Below are 16,571 nucleotides of genomic sequence, written 5' to 3'. Positions count from 1 at the left end.
CTTATTCTCTCTCTCTTTCTTTTTGTTATCCTTTCTTGCCATTTCTTACATTTCAATGAGATAGGGAAGAGGCTTCCTCCCTTTTTTGGATGAAGATAATATGATTTCTAAAATCTCCTTTCTGTCACATCAAAGAAGTCTCCATTTCACTGGGCATATTTAATATTGAAACAAAACTCCCTTTTCCTTTGTTGGCATTACAGCCGCTTTATTGGGGGAATGAGACATTTAATTAGTCGTGTGAGGTGGTGCTTTTCTTCTACCAACCTGACTTTCTGTAACTAATTTGCTGGCTTATAGGAATTAACAGCCCTTCTTCCCCTGTACCTGCTTGTTCCCTTTTTTCCTTGTTATCAGGCGATTAATTCAAAACAAAAGGATTAATGGCAGAGTTAGACTGTCAAGATCCTAAACTGTACTGACATCCATGAAACCTTTTTCAAATGAATGTTTAGAACCACTGAAATGTGTGAAGATTATGCTTATTTTATAATCATGGTTTTGTTCCCATTTCCCCTCAATCCATGTGATCTTTAGAAAAAATAGTTCAGCAAGTAAATGCTAAACATCAACTAGAGGCAATGACTCCTTAAATTATCTTACAATAAAAAAGCAGGGGGATGATGCTAATGGAATGAATTCTTTGTTGTTGTTGTTCTGTACCTTCAGGTTACTGAAAACCCTAATGTGAACCTATCATGGGGCAACATTTCTTTAGAAGAGATTTCTGGGGGCTGAGAGAAAGAGAATTCTCCAAGATCAATTCATGGGTATCCATGACTGATTGGCAATTTTAACCCTACCATCTCATCAGGATGTGGTAGGATGTGTGTGTATTCCCCATCATATGACGCAGATGACTACATGTCTCCTCATTGGAGAAGCTGGGGACAGTACAGGAGGAAGACATGGAGAGCAGGGAAATGGTGTGCGATGGCAGCCCATGATCAACCACTTTAAGGGGATCAAGCTGGATGCTGCCCCACAATTTCCCATGCAGTCCCGCACTGTCCCTAGGCTTCTGGACCTTCATGTGATGAGGCCCTTAGTCCAAAACTGAAATCACCACATTACACTGAGGCTGTATCTACATCAACCTAAATAATCAGGAGTACTGTGATTCAGAAATGTCCCAAATGCAGCCCAGGAGTGCCACAGAAATGGCCTGAATGCAGCATCGAAGTGTCTCCAGAGACCTTTGGTGTCCAGACTTCTGGCTGGGTCAATAGTGCCTTGGGGTTACCTTTGATTTTGAATTACCAGCCAAAGGCAGAGCCTTGTTAGCTCATCTTATGGCGCCCAGCTATGTGACTAGGAGAAGCAATGAACAGCAAGCCTCTAACATCAGTGTTTCTGATTCATGATGGCAGGATTTATTGGCAAGGTTTGTTCAGGGGAAGTTTGTCTTTGCTTTCCTCTGAGGTTGAGAGTATGTGATTTGCCCAGGTCACGCAGAGAGGGTGCATGGCGAAATAGGGATTCTAATCATATTCTCCAGAGTTGTAGTCCAATATTGAAATCAATGCATAATAATAACTCTCATCTATATTTCCTATCTCTATTACTCTATCTATCTATCTATCTATCTATCTATCTATCTATCTATCTATCTATCTATCTATCATTTTTAATATCTTTGTCCTGAATTAGAACATGAATTAGGACAAAGTAGATGAGAGCCAGCATGGTGTGAGCATTTGACTATGACCCTTGAGCCTCTCCTGTCTTGATTGTTGTTCCTAATTAATAACTTTTGCCCTCTTGACCACAAGCGATATTGTTTGGCAACATTTATTCCAGTTTTCCTCTGTGAAATATTGGAGGGTATTGGTTGGAAATGTTATGCTATGCAGCTTGGATGTAATCTTGTCCTGTATGTTTGGGCTTTTTAGCTCCTGTGATTGGTTCATATATGTGACCTTGTCCTTATGAAATTTCTATTTGTGAGTCAAACAAACTTCCCTTGGCTTGCTTAAGGCTGCTCCTAAGAGTTTCTAACAAACCACAGAAATATGGGGTGCTTAAGGTGAAGTTTTTCCTGCTTCTGTCTCATCCAAGATCTCCCGCACCTCATTCTTTGTTATTGCGGATGTGTGAGGCAGGACATGAGCCAGAAGCGCCTGACATTTTGATTGCTCTTGCATTTGGTGATTAGTTAATGTTTGTACAGCAGCATGAATGTATACAGGCGATAAGCACCGATGTTATTAGTGTGCTAAACAGTCACTTTAAAAGATGTTTTATTGGCACATTGGAAGAATCAGGCCACATATTAAACAGTACTAGAGGGATTATAGTCTTGGAGGACCGCTGAAAGATGGTGAGTGCAGGCATTAATATTGAAGGCCACAGCAGAATTTTGTTTGGTAGTTTCAGGCTATAGGTAGTGGGCTGCATTTGGGAAAGTCTCCCCCATTTAAAAAATGAGGAAGAGAATGCACAGCAATAACAAATGTGCAGTATAGTTATGATATTCACATTTTGGATTTATTTAGGGTTTTTTACAGATGGAAAATGTTGTATTGAGCTATTTAAAAAATCTGCTCACAAAAAACGACAATTAGAAATGAGGAAATTCAGAATTCCTCCATTTCTGCCAATCATCTTCCCTTTTCTCAATTATCTACTCAGGGTCTTGAGAAACTGCAAGTTACTTCTGGTGTGAGATAAGGACATTGCACCTGGATGTTTGATGCTTTACCATCCTGTGGAAGGATTCTCTCACACCCCCGAATGGGAAGCTAGAGCTGAGATGGGAGCTCAGTCTGCTCCCCAGATTCGAAACTCCAACCTGTCAGTCAGCAGTCCTGCTGCCTCAAGGATTTAACCCATTGTACCATGGGAGGGGGGGGAGGGGCTCCTTGCAAAGTCAGATAAATAGCACAAATTACTAATGTGCCATGAATACACACACTTCTACAAATCTTGGAATGTTACAATTTTCTTATCTTAAATTCAGTAAAAGCTGGGCTCTCAGGCCTAATTTGGGCTGCAGAAAGTTTATTATATATATATATATATTTCTCATTTTATTAATATCTAATACCCCCCCCCCCCCCGGAAGATGGATTGTGTGTATGTGCTTTCAAGTCACCTGTCGACTTATGGTGTTCCCATGAATTTCATTAGGCAAGGAATAACCAGAACTGGTTTTGCCAGTTCCTTCTTCTGAAATACAGCCTACAGCATCTGGTACTCATTGGAGGTCTCTCAATCAAGTACTAACTAGAACTAGCCTCACTTAGCTTCCAAAATTAGACAGTACGTGGTAACTTTAGGTGTTTTATCACCCAAGATGGCTTACAGCAAATTAAAAAAGTACAACTAAAGTCTTATTATGTAAAAAGTTTTTTTTAGGAGAACCCTAATGCTTTCAAAACCATGCTATTAAGGCTATTGAAGACACATTAGAAACATAACTGAAGAAAAAAAAAGGCAAAAGGAGAGGACATCACAGTAAAACACACATTTGCTATATGATTTGAGAATCAATGGTTTCTATTGTTGAAGTATTTCATGGCCAGAATCACTGGGTTGTTGAGTGTTTTTCAGGCTGTATGGCCATGTTCCAGAAGCATGGCTTTTTACTGCCTGGGGTAATCCTTTGTTAGGAGGTGATTAGCTGGCCCTGATTGTTTCTTGGCTGGAAATCCCCTGTTTTTGAGTGTTGTTCTTTATTTACTGTTATGAGTTTTTTAAATACTGGTAGCCAGATTTTGTACATTTTCATGGTTTTATCCTTTCTGTTGAACTTGTCCACATGCTTGTGGATTTCAGTGGCTTCTCTGTGTAGTCTGACATGGTGGTTGTGAGAGCAGTCAAGCATTTCTGTTTACATAGAATCATAGAATCATAGAATCAAAGAGTTGGAAGAGACCTCATTGGGCCATCCAGTCCAACCCCCTGCCAAAAAGCAGGAATATTGCATTTAAATCACCGCTGACAGATGGCTATCCAGCCTCTGTTTAAAAGCTTCCAAAGAAGGAGCCTCCACCCAGGCCCGTAGCCAGGATTTCGTTTCGGGGGGGGGGGCTAAAAAAAATTCAGGGGGGGGGGTTCGGGGGGGGGGGCTGAGTTTCGGGGGGGGCTGAGTCTGAGTGAAAGAGGGTCTAGCCTAGCAAACCTTTTGTATCGTTACCCCAATACCCCCATGCATATGGGATATATTGAGTATGGTGATCAGATCATGATATGAATAAACATAACAGTTTAAATAATGCACCAGTAAGGCCTTTTCGCGAACCACCATGAAAATTTCGGGAGGGGGGGCTGAAGCCCCCCGAGCCCCCCCCCCCCCCCCCCCCGGCTACATGCCTGCCTCCACCACACTCCGGGGCAGAGAGTTCCACTGCTGAACGGCTCTCACAGTCAGAAAGTTCTTCCTCATGTTCAGATAGAATCTCCTTTCTTGTAGTTTGAAGCCATAATAATATGCTGTGTCCAGGTTGGCTCATCAAGTGCTCTGCTATGTCTGACTTCTCTGGTTGAAGTAATCTGCAGTGTTTTTCATGTTCCTTGACTTGTGTTTGGGCGCTGCATTTGGTGGTCCCTATGTAGACCAGTCCACAGCTACACAGTATAAGGTAGACTCGTGAGGATTTAGTGCTTGAGGAAAAAGAATATGCAGTGTGCTGTGCAAGGGTTTTGGTAAGATACACAAGAGATGAGATGATCCCTCTTGTCCTTTGTTTAATGTAGCATTTGTTGGGTTTTCTTAGTGGGCCTGTAGATAGTTTGTAGGTTGTGTTTCTTCATCAACTTCCCTATGGTTCCCTTGATGATAAGAACACTTTTCCTCTGGGAGGATCTTTGTCTTTCCTCTCATGGCTTGTTCTTAGTCTTGCAGCTCTTCTGATGTCTGTGGTGGAGTATCCATTGGCCTGTAGCATCTAGTTAAGTTGGTTCAATTCACCTTGGAAGAGGTGGGGTTCACAGATTCTTTTTGCTTGGTCTGCCAGGGCTTTAATTGTGCTTCTTTCCAACCATCACCCAAGTCAAAAAAAGAAGCCCTGATTCTGGCCTGTGACAGATGGGTGTGAGTATCTCCAAATTCAAAGTAAACAGTGACAGAGGTTGGCAACTTTTAGTTGCTATTTTCTGTCTGCTATGTTAAATATTCTCCCTGAAGCCTTCCCTGACATACTAGCTTTATTACAAATCCACATCACCTGAACATCATTGCATGAATTCTGCATGAATCCCGAAATCTGAAAATACTCCAACGCAACTGAGCTCCACACTACCCATCACATGACATACCCTCACTTTCAGTGGGGTTCCGTTGCTCAACTGAGGCGGCAGCATCCTAGTATGCTGCACCGCAAACACAGAAGCCTCCCTGTGTTCCATTTGGATCTACTGTGGGGACAAGCCACACTGTGACATTTTCCCACTTATAACGGGAAAGCGTTGCTGCCAGCTAGGAGGGGTGCGGGGATTGTCCTGCTGCCCTGCTGAATCACCACAAAAACTGTCAGCACGGGGGACCTCATCAATGTGATGAGGTGCCAATCCTTGTTTTCACAACAAGCCATTTTGTTCAAAATCCAGTTATCACAGAAATTGAGGTAAAATCTTCTGAACAGGAGCACAGACAGCAAAACAAACATCATGTGGGTGTTGACCCATACCTATGCTATTCAAATCTTGTGTGTGTGTGTGTGTGTGTGTGTGGCTGGAGTTATATTTAAACTGTACCTGTTCCAACTTACAAACAAATTCAATTTAAGAACATACCTACAGAACCTCACTTGTTCGTAACTTGTGGACTGCCTATATAGATATTCATAACCTGAATACCAAAAACACTTCTAGCCCTCTGCATTTTGGATAACAAATATTCAATGTCACCCTCTACTTCAAGAACAAGTACTTACAGCTCCATGCCAACCCTAACATTTTCTACCAGATTCCATCTGATTTCTCCTTGGCATGTGAGTATTGTCTTGTAGGCCTACAGTGCTGTGATTTTCTTGTGAGAACCTAAGTCCACTGATGCTCCCTAATGGCTGGTGGCTTACATGTCACTCAATGTACTCTAGCTTTGGTCCAAAGTTAAGGGTTCAGCACTTTTAAAGTTTGGAGTAAATCGCGGACTAGCTCCACTACCCCATCAACATGGAAGCCAACAGCTGCCACTATTGTCTGTTGCCTTAATTATGTCTAACATTGTAAGATCACTACAACTGAAGCCCAACATATTGTGTTTTGATAATATTTTTGCTTAATTTCCACAAAAACAACAAACTACATTAGTATATGTCATCTGAGCTGAAATGAAGAGGAACAGACGGAGATTGTTAAATGGCGCTCACTGTGAATATTAAAATCCCACTGAAATATATGAAAGCTTTTATATGACTGATAAGTCTAAATACCCTTTCAGAATCTTATTCCCAAAGAAATTACTTATCTCAAAATTAATGGCTATGTTTCCTTGGTGGAGAGGCAATCATGGACCTTAGCTGAATTTAATATGGTAACAAAAATACAATTTTTAATGATAAGCTTTCATGCTTAGTCTAAAAGGTAATTAAGATGTAAGATCTAATGTTTGAGCATGCTCACTAGCTTTCCTGCAGTAATGAAAATTGTGTCTCCGCTAATAAGAAATCTACCAAAGTGAAATCTAGCAGGAGACATTTACAAATAAAACAATCTACTCATTGAGGATATATATATATAGAGAGAGAGAGAGATCTTCAGAAATCAGACTTTGTCTAATCCAGGGATGGGCAGATGTTCTTAGACTACTCTCCCATCACTCGAATTTAAAATAATTGTAAATTGGCTGATTTACTGCCATTGTATACCACCCTGAAATGCTTCAATGTAGAGGAGATATTAGTTTTAATAAGGAAAATAATGTTTCTATTGAGTTTATTTTAGTATGGTAGCCCCAGTAGAAACCTGATTCATCACAGGAGGTTAGTGTTGTATCTGAAGTTTAGAATTAATGTGGTTGTACACCACTTTAACTGCAATGGTTCAATGGTTTGAATCAAGGGAGGTGTAGTGGGGTCATGAGTGGGGTCAAGCAAATTCCACCCCAATGGAGAGAGAATTGAACCCTGGGATGTCTACTCTGGAGGAAAAACAGAGCATCTAGGATGAAATTGTCCCTGCATGAAAGCCTTCACTTGGGTAGGGGGCAGTATGGTGTTTAGGGAGGATTTGGGCTACATGTTCATGTGCTCACTATAACCTGCAATGTCAATGGAAAGAGAGCTATGGGTATCTCCTGTTGAGTGGGAACTATAGCTTTTGTGGAGATAAGAGGCTGTCTGTGTAAGTGGACATCTCCATCACATACACACATATACATTTTCACTTTTATTATGTATATAGATTTGAATTGCATTCTGTCACCCTGAATTATATTCTTTGTAGAAAAGCCAAGATATAAATTGAAGAAAAACAGATGAACAAATATTAAAGATCAGTCATCTCAAAATCATGTAGGATAGGTCTTCTATTTGTATATCTCTTTTTTCCTGTGAGAGATGGTCATGCCCTACGAAGGAAGCAGAGCACAGAAGCCTCACTTTGGACAATGAAGCAAGACTTTTTCCACTGCTGTTTCAAGGTCAGAGGACATCACAACCGTGTTGGGAGAAGGAAAAGCACAGACATCATTGGATGCATGGAACATTTTGAGAAAATGAGAATAGTACCAAGGGAAATTACAGACTTCACCCAAAATGTCACCCTCAAATCTGTGGCTGAGGATTTTAGTGCTTGAGGAAAAAGAATATAAAGTGCGCTGTGCAAGGGTTTTGGTAGGATACACAAACTTAACTTACTACCTAAAAGAGTCAAGACACTTTAAATCAGAAGATCTGTGGTATTCAGAACTGCATCCAGACAGATTTTGGTGCTACTGGACAGTAAATGATCAGAAAAGGAATATGCTGAATTTGTATCTAGAGTCTGTGAGTGTGGAGAAGAGCAAACCACTGACCACCTGCTGCAATACAACCTGAGCCCTGCCACATGCACGATGGAGGACCTTCTTGTAGCAACACCAGAGGCACTCCAAGTGGCCAGATACTGGTCAAAGGACATTTAATCAGCTACCAAGTTTGCAAAATTTGTGTTTTTTGTTGTTTTTTTGTTTTTGTTTTTTTTATCTGTTTGTTTGTTTTGTTCTGTTAGAAATGTAATACAATGTTCTGGTTGCGGATGACACAATAAATAAATAAATCTAGAGTCTTTTGGCAGAGATCCTGCAATGAGATGCCCAGAATGTAGTGTGCCATATGTGCAGCTCCTTTCTAGTTCTTGGTTCCTGTCAGTATCAAAGGCAAATATTCTGGCATGACTCCGGAACATTTACCAGCACAACACAGTCTGAGATAAGTGTTGAAAATCCGTTCCCGAAGAAACAAGAACTGGTCCAGGTCAAAGCAGTTAATACATTCTATTAATAATTTTGGCCTGAGGCAGTTTGTATTTATATGTATATTCCATTCACTTTCCCTACAGAGACAGAATGACAGCTTGCAGTGGCCTTGTAGTACAAGGAGATCCATCAAGAAGGATGTGTCAGCACAAAATGTGCTTTCTACAAGGTTAAATGGGAACGGAAAGAAGGGGACCGGCTTATTTTTTTCTGGCAGTCCATCTGATTTGCTCTCAGGTAGAAATAACAGTCTTGTTTGGAAAGATGGAAGGGGAGCCATAGAAATATAGATTTGGAAGAAACCTCCACAGCCATCTAGGCATACCTATCTACAGAAGATCTAGTAAAATATGCATTAAATTTTCTCCCAATTATTCTTGGCCCTTTCTTTGAAATGACCTTCAACATATTGATCAGTCATAACAAAATCCTTAATTTTGGCCCCAAACCCTAAACTGTGGGTCCCAATCCCAAATGTGGTCCCCATAGTTCAATGTTGGGGCCTTAAAAATTGGCAACAATAAGTTTTCTGAATGTGAGTTAATTGCTCCTTCAGATATTTATATAAATCTGTTGCGCAGTGTTTACAGTGAACTCTGCAGAACATGCTTCAGTTGTACTTCATAAATAGGAAAATCAGCCTGTTTAGCAAGCCTTGCAAATGCTAATTTGTTGTTGTTGTTGTTGTTGTTGTTGTTATTATTATTATTATTATTATTATTATCATCATCATCATCATCTCTCCTGGAGGGGTCTCATGTTTGATTTCATACTTATTTTATATACCTATATATCTGGGGTTACATAAAAATATCTCAGCCCAAAAGGCAAGTGGAAACACCCTGGTCTACGGTTAGTTTCTTATTTTTCCTTTATTAATCTAATTAACCAGCTCAATGCAAGACAGTTTATGTTTGGGTTCCGTAAACCTTTCCTCTTTCTTCCTCTCCTGGCTGATAAGGACTTAAAGACACACAGACACACACAAAGCCCTACACAAGTACCATACACATGAAAAATAACTTTGCTTTTCTTGCAGTGATAATTTTAGCATTCTCAGTATTGTTGTGCCCCCCCCCACACACACACACACACACACACACTTTCCCTCCAGTTTTCTGGCACTTTTAATGGCCAGAGATTGAAAACCCTGATAAAAGCTTATGTAAGGATTAAGGGCAGCTTGCATCTTACTGTCCATCATGTGCAACGTTATCATTTACCATCGCAAAATGGAGGCCAAGAAAAAGTCAGCCAGGGTGGGGATTATAAAACAGGAGGAAAATTGGCTAGGGCCTGATGAATGACTGGGAATAATCAGACCATTTTATCATTCTCCCAAGATGTGGACATTTTAAGGCAGGGAAAAGTAGGAGAAAAAGGATTCTATTAGCTAACTTCACTAGCCTACATTTTTTAAACTGACCAGACCATAAGTCCTGCTGACATGTCTGCTTGTTGAGGCAAGACTGGAAGGAAAGTGGAGACCTATTAGAAAATGACAAGGGGAAGAATATCAAGTCCCCACCACCTATCTAAGAGTTAAAAACAGGTTAATTATTCCTTATTTGAAATGCTTGGGAACACACATGTTACGAGTTTTAATTTTTTTAATACTTGCATGTATATAAGGAGATATCTTGAAGATGGGACTCAAATGTAAACATAATATTCATTTATTTCTCATATACATTGACTGAATATAATTTTATTTTAAATAATTTTGTGCTTGAAACAAAGTTTGTTTATAACTTATATAACAGATATATAAACCCCTTTATCCCAGCTCCAGCAGACCTCTGAGGATGCTTGCCATAGATGCAGGCGAAACGTCAGGAGAAATGCCTCTAGAACATGGCCATATAGCCCGAAAAAACCCACAAGAACTGAGTGATTCCGGCCATGAAAGCCTTCGACAATACAAAGTTTGTTTACTTTGAACCATCAGAGAGCAAAAGTGTCACTATCTCAGCCATTAATGTGGACATTTTTGCATTTTGAAGCATTTTGGATTTCAGAATCCCAGATAAAGGACACTAGCCAATGTAGAAGTAAAACAATATGAAACATTGAAATATAATATAAGGCCCGATCTACACTGTCATATAAGATCCAGATCATCTGCTTTGAACTGGATTATATGGCAATGTAGATCCAGCCTAAACCGTTTAAAATCAAACATAATCGAAAGAGAATTAAAAACATATTAACATTTCATCAGTTAAACAACTTTAAAATGAAAACACTGAAAAACATGTACATTTGAAAAGTAATCTAGTTCCCAAAGGGCTTTATGTAAAAGCCATGTTTTGACTTGGTACTAGGGAAGAACCAACATTGGTTCCAATTAGACCTCCAACAAAAGGGCATTTAATAAACAGGGTGTTGCAGCATTTCATTAGGGCTTATATATACCTTATCACATGAGTCAGGCGAAGCATCCTGCTTTGCCTGGTTTAGCTGCTGAACAGAGGGGCAGCAGGGCAAATCCATTGCCCTGTGCTCTGCTCCCTCATGGTGACATTTCCCCCATCACATGTGGGAAGCGTTGCCCAAGTGGCGAGGATCCGTGCTGATTCCATTGGAGATAGAACAACAACACCTTCTGAGAATGACTCTATAGGAAGGACTGGGGCCACTGTAGAACAGTACTTCCCAGACCCATTTCCTTGAGGCATATCTGAAGGATACTGTGGTTTATGGTATTGAAGGCCACTGAGAGGTCCAAGAAAACTAACAGGGACACACTCCACCTGTTTAGCTCTTTGCATAGATCACTACTAAGGCAAATAAAGCTGTTTCAATTGCATGACCTAGCCTAAAGTCAGACTCTGCCAGATCCAGATAATCTGTTTCCTCCAAGAACACGTGAAGCTGTGAGGCCACCATACATTCCAAGACTTTGCCCAAAAAGGGGAGATTGGAAACTGGCCGAAAGTTGTTCATTTGAGTGAGGTCCAGTGATGATGTTTTCAACAGTGGTTTTATAATGGCCTTTTTAAAATGGTAACATCCCCTGGAATCCTGATTTTTCAGTTTATGGAATGGTATTTAAGGTTTTTCACTGCAGGATTGCATAGGATGCTCAGAAGTAGAATATAGCACCATAATTCTGTAGTGTGGATGAGCCTCAGGGCTTAATCTTTTTAAAGTGATATCTATTTCACACTCTGTATTATTCACTGGTTTGTTTTCAATGTGGACAAAAAGAAAATCTTTTTAAAGAAAGGGGTGTTAGAACTTTACTCTTGTGACATTCTGCTATTATTTTTGGAGTGACAAAGTACAGTCTGTGAGTATACCATCTGCAAAAGTGAAAATGATTTGCCCTGATGCTGAAACAAGGGTGACTGTGTCGCTCAGAATATTCCTGTCAGGGTAGGCTAACAAATCCCATGAAAATGATTTGCTCCTCTCATTTGTTTAATAGGACTTCTCTATATCTTTACAATGAAACACAGCTAATTGTTATGTCCTGTTATAAATTTTAAGCACCACAATTAAAGAAGAATATTGACAAGCTAAAGAAGAATATTGACAAGCTAAAGAAGGGTGACAGAATAGTCAAACATTTGGATACCAAGCTCTAGAAGGAGCAGCTTAGGAAGCTGGGTATGCTCAGCTTGGAGAAGAGAAGGTTAAAGAACTCGTCACATGGATGAAGTCCTGTGTGGCAATTCACCACCCTTTGTGGTGAATCGTTATGGCAGTGGGGCAATCCCAGTGCTCCATAGCCTGCCTCGCTTGCAGCAACACTTCTCCATTCCATGTGGGGAAGAATTGCCACATGGTTTCCCCCCTGCTGGCCTTGTAGTTCTCATCAGAACATGAGAAGCCTCCGATGTTCCAAGGGAAGCATTCTACCATGCTGTCAGGATGCTTCCTTCACAGAAGTTGCCATATGTCATGTGATGGCATCTAGTGGACTTTGAAGAGGAAGTGTCCTGGCAGCATGCTAGGACAATAAATTCACCTCATGTGATGAGATTGTAAGCGAGAGTATGATAGCTTTGTTTACATATTTGAAAGGATGTCTCACTGAGGAAGGGGCAAATTAGTTTTCTTTAGAGCAGGGGTCCACAAACTATTTAAACAGAGGGCCAGGTCACAGTCCCTCAAACTGTTCGAGGGCTGGATTATAATTTGAAAAAAATATGAATGAATTCATATGCACACTGCACATATATTATTTGTAGTGCAAAAAAACACTTAAAAGCAATACAATAATTAAGATGAAGAACAATTTTAACAAATATAAACTTATTAGTATTTCAATGGGAAGTGTGGACCTGCTTTGGCTGATGAGATAGGATTGTTGTTGTTATTGTGTGCTTTCAAGTTGTTTCAGACTTAGATTGACCCTGAGTGAGGGCCGGGTAAATGGCCTTAGAGGGCCATATTCAGCCCCCGGGCCTTAGTTTGAGGACCCCTGCTTTAGAGACTAGGACACATGGGGAAATGGATTCAAACTTAAGTAAAGGAGAGCCCACTTAAATATTAGGAAGAACTTCCTGAGGGTAAGAGCTGTTGGGTAATCGATTACACTGCCTTGGTGTCCAGTGGAGTCTCCTTCTCTGGAGGTTTGTAAGTAGAGGCTGGATGGTCATCTGTCAGGAGAACTTTGATTGGATATTTCTGTATGGCAGGGGTTGGCTGGATGGCCCTTGTGGTCATTCCCAACTTTATGATTCTATTATTCTTCCCTAATATGCACTAGCTGAAAAAATGAGATGGCAGAGACATAATCTGGACTATTTCCATCACACTGTGACAGTTGGAGGTTATGTGATGATGGAAGAAGTTTATTTTCTACTGCTCCATTGGGAAGGCATTTAACTGACCCAACTTGAAAGAAGGACAATAGGATTACTTTTACAGTAGAATATACCACCTCAGCTTTAGGAATGGATTTCTGCCCTGAGAAGGGGAGGGACTAGATGGGGTAGCTTTTAATTCTATAGTTGTATGATTCTATGCATGCCATATACTCATTAAGATAGGATAGAAAATTAATTCAGTGAGCCCTCCACATTTGTGGGTGTAATTTTTGAAGATTTGATCATTCACCATAGAATAACACTAGAAGATTTGCAAATATTTAGAGAAGTGTTTTATCTAGGAACCTCTAGGTTCTCCAGGGTGAATCTATGGTCAGTTTCCACTGAGAGTTGAAAAGGACCTAGAGGTTCCTAGTGGGGTTTCAATTAAGGGTTTCTTTACTTTTGGGAGTTCTGTACCTTGTAACATTTGCAAAAGTAAAGAGTCTTCTGTATGATACAGAATTAGATTATTCTCTCATCCACACTGCAGTGGCTGACTTCCTTTTATTGTAAACTTAGAAGGTGGCAATTAAAGCATACACACACACACACACATGCACACATGCACACATGCACACACACTTGTTGTTTTAACCAACCATAATGCCAGGCTTATGTTGAGGAGTAAAGTATTTCTTTGCTTACATAAGGGGTGGAGGGAAAACAGCTCATCTTTTAGTGACCTTTGCATCTGCAATAATAAAAATAACCACTGTGAAGCATTTTTGATAACTTGCAAAATTTCTGCTTTCGTGCTCAGCGGAGTTGCAGACAGAGAAAACACCAGCATGCCAGTCGACAGGAGCGTGCTGTGAGCGTGCACAATAGATGCCAACTGCTAAGGGAACTGACAAGTGGAGATGGAGGGGAGGTATTGCACTGCGTAAAGCATCACACTGTTTGAAATTCACAAAAGCCAGGACTGCCTTTACAAATCAAGGCCACAGAGAGGTCAGCTAAGTTATATGGGCTGCCTCTTGATTTGTTTTAACACCTTCTCCTCCTGCTGTGGCGCTTTGAGGCACTCTGGGCATGAATCAAAAGTTAGTTGTCTAGTTCAATCAGATTTCATATAGCGTAGATTGGAGTTACTGGGAGGTAATTTGCCTTGCAAAATGGAGACATGCTAGGTGTAATTTGATCACGATAAATGGGAAAATAGTAATTATGAGGGCCAAATTAAATTGCCTTGTGGTAAATAATGCATGCACTGGGAAGACTATGAGTGAAGGATGTGAGCCATGGTTGCTACAGTCCGGTTTAAATTTAATGGGAGTGAAAGACTGCCAGAGTGTGGTTTTGAAGAGCAGTGCTTAGAATTACTGCTATTTTGCAATATTATGCATGTGCTTTAATGTCCAAGATGGCTTGGTAGGAGGTCACAGCAGGGGAGCCAGAGTTTGTGGTTGGAGAGCTCACCCAGTCAGAGGGACAGACATGTGGCACACCCCTGATTGCTGAGAAACCTAGGATGGAGTGATGCAGCATGACCTCTCAGACTAACCCTATTGGCTCAGTCACCGGGCCAGATCAATGCACTCAACAGGCGGGTTGGCTGATGCCTTGATCCAGACTTATGTGTAGGCCAACCTTTATCTATAGCTATAACCAAATAAAGTTGTGGACATTTTTTTATCAAAGTCCACAACTTTATTTGGTTTTATTGTGTGGTCTGGTTATTGTTTGTATGCAGAACAGCTCTCTCACCTGAACATGCAACCTACATAACACAGTGCTCCTGATCATGTCACTATTCTTTAACTAAGCCAAAATTATGGCTGATACATCAAGAGAGAGGAGAGGAGAGGGGGGAGGGAGAGAGGCCAAGCCAGGGCAAATTCTACAGCCTATCAAATGGCAAAAATCTGGTGTGTACCCATGGGCTATATCCAATACTCATTGCTTCCAGAGAAACCTTGTGGGTAACCATGGAGTTGGTATCACACATGAGATAGAAAATCTCTTCTGAAACATTATTAAACATTATTAGAATGTAAATAACACAAACTAGATACCGAGACTTTGGTTCTTGGTTCCGAATATAATAAGTAAGAGAACAAATAATGTTGCAAATCCTCTGTTTCTGGAACCCCACAAAAGTAGAGGGCCTGAAGGGTATGATAATATTTCCAATGAAAATTCGAGCAAAATGTATCACTTACATTCCAGTTAATTGCTCTGGGGATGATTTTATATAATCTATTTTTATCTAATCTAAATTTTAGTATTGTTGTTCATAATTATGGTGTATTGCATTTTAATTGAATTGGAGTTTAATATACAAGATCTATATAACAATTATTTTTAATACTTTATAGTGTTTTATATTATTGCACTTTTATATCATATTTACTTATTTTGTATGTGAATGATCTATGGTGTAAGTGTTCTTACACCAAAACATAAATCAATAGAAATGAATGGGACTTGTTAGTTACCATCATTTCAAGTTCCACGGTAGTTATTGTGGTGTTGCAGTTTAAGGACTTCAGAAACCAGGATTTGAATTCCCATTCAGTCATGGAAACCCACTGGAAGGCCGGTCATATTCTCTCAGACTTAAGAGGAACATAATGGACAAACTCCTCTCAAGAAATCCTGATAGGTTTTACCATTCATGGCAAGGTTGGACTTGATGGCCTTTATGATTCTATGGAGTCCAAAACAACTTGAAAGCACACAACAACAATTCTAGCTAAGATTTTCATTGAATGTAGCCCTAAGTTCACATGATGCATATGTCCAAACATCCATTTTGAGAACGTAGAGGTAGAACTAAGCATTTGGTGCCATTTTGTGTGCGAAAACACATTGCCATTCAAACAAAGCATAACTCTATTATGTGTATGAAATATTTTACTATGCAACACCAGCTTTCATTAAAATGTTTTCCTGTCCTGCCTAACAACCAACTTCTGTTTCAGTTCCCAGTGGCATAAAGAAAAACTCTGGTCTGTGGAATGAGAAAGCAGCATATCAGAAGACTGTGATCTTGATTTTAATTTAGAGCTTTTAGCAGCTGTATCTGTAGTGGGGACAAAGTGTGTGTGTGCATGTGTGTGTAATCAGAAACCAAGAATAGCATATCATGATGGCAACCTTTGCAGCTTTTTTACATAATCTTCTCCACTTCTCATTACCCCTGGCTACAACTGAGTGAGAGTAAATGAAACAGAGGACAATTGAAATGGATGAGATTAAGTCTGGCTAAACAGGTCAAATGAATGTAACCATTAGTGACTGTGAATGCAATTGGCATGAATCATTCCAACAATTGGTGCTGAAAATTATGAGCTTAATTTTAATATACACATATTGAGATGGAGAGACAAACCAATGGTGAGATCACA

This window comes from Anolis sagrei, chromosome 6 (assembly GCF_037176765.1).
Source record: "Anolis sagrei isolate rAnoSag1 chromosome 6, rAnoSag1.mat, whole genome shotgun sequence".
Lineage (NCBI taxonomy): Eukaryota > Metazoa > Chordata > Lepidosauria > Squamata > Dactyloidae > Anolis > Anolis sagrei.
This window is presented reverse-complemented; position numbering follows the sequence as displayed.